Here is a 1,330-nt window from a genome sequence, read left to right on the forward strand (position 1 = left end):
TCCCTCCTCCTTGTTTTGGAACCTGCTTCGGTTTGTTATTTTAGTGTTGCTTTTTTTTGCTTACGAGCGTAAGCCAGATGTGTCCATTCCACAGAGGAAACTCTGGCCTGTGCACGGATGCTGCTGCGCTGTGTTTACCTGCGTTTCCTTTGCCATGTCAGAGATCTTGACGGCGCAGTTTCGGTCTGACTCACGCCTGCTTACTGCTGTGGAAATGCGCTCTCTCCGCAGCACAGCGAGGCAGTTGCATGAATGAATACAGTACCTTTTCCTAAAGAGTGTCCGGGGGATGTGGGTGTATTTCTAAACCTTTAGGAAACAGCTTTCAGATTTGCCAAGAAGATGATTTCAGGAAGGAAAGTGTGTTACTCAAAAGCCATTCATGCACTTTTACCTCACCTCTCACAAACTTCTAAGAGCTGCACATTCACCAGAAATACTCAGCAAGACAGCAGAGTTGCGTTTCTGCAGTAAAACAGAAGCATTTAGGTAAATGCTCTTCCCTCATAGCGTGGCATGTGGAAAAGTCTGTCCTGGACGTGGTCCTGGGTTGACCTGCACTGGTTGACCCTGCATGGGCTTGGGCTCAGTGGCCTCCAGGGGTCCCATCCTACAGAAAAAGGTGGCATCTCACGCTTCTTATTAAAGGGGCTGCCTATTGTGTAGCTTTTCTTATGTTAACAAACTTTTGTGTGGGCAAGTTTTTGGTTTTTGCCTTCTTGGCCTCTCTCATTGCTTTCAGACAAAGGAATGTTGTGTATTTTATGAACGATCTGTTCTCGATATAGCTTGGAGGATCCCCTAGATTTTCAGGCTATCATAATGGTGTGTTTGTTTCTTTCCTTTTCAAAAATTCCCCATTTCTCATCCCTTCAGACTGGGGAGATCTGCTGTCAGTGACGCTCTGGGGAAGCTGAGACTCGGTGGCCTTTCATTCACCTTGCGTGAGGAACAGTTTTGTAGCCATGGCGTTTGCTCTCTCGGCAGCCCCATCACTGATGACTAACAGTTCCTGATGCATGAAGCATTAAGTGGACTGCTTTATTCTTTTTTTTTAAGTTGTTTTTTTGCTTGCAAGGCATGACGTCAGATTTTTCACTTCTGGAAACCTGCTTTCTAAGCACCCTCGTCAGACTTTGCAATGTGACTCACATCGGCCTCAACAGGTAAATCCCAAATTACTCTTTGGAAATTTAACCAATGTCACTGTTTTGTCTTGTAACATCCAAGTGTCCAGATGATCTAATACTAATCATGAGCGGAATATATTATTATTACCTCTAATGTGACTTCTAGTATGACAAAGAGACAGCCTTACATAAGAATTTCT

Source organism: Mesitornis unicolor, unplaced genomic scaffold (assembly GCF_000695765.1).
Source record: "Mesitornis unicolor isolate BGI_N332 unplaced genomic scaffold, ASM69576v1 scaffold36947, whole genome shotgun sequence".
In the NCBI taxonomy this organism is placed as follows: domain Eukaryota; kingdom Metazoa; phylum Chordata; class Aves; order Mesitornithiformes; family Mesitornithidae; genus Mesitornis; species Mesitornis unicolor.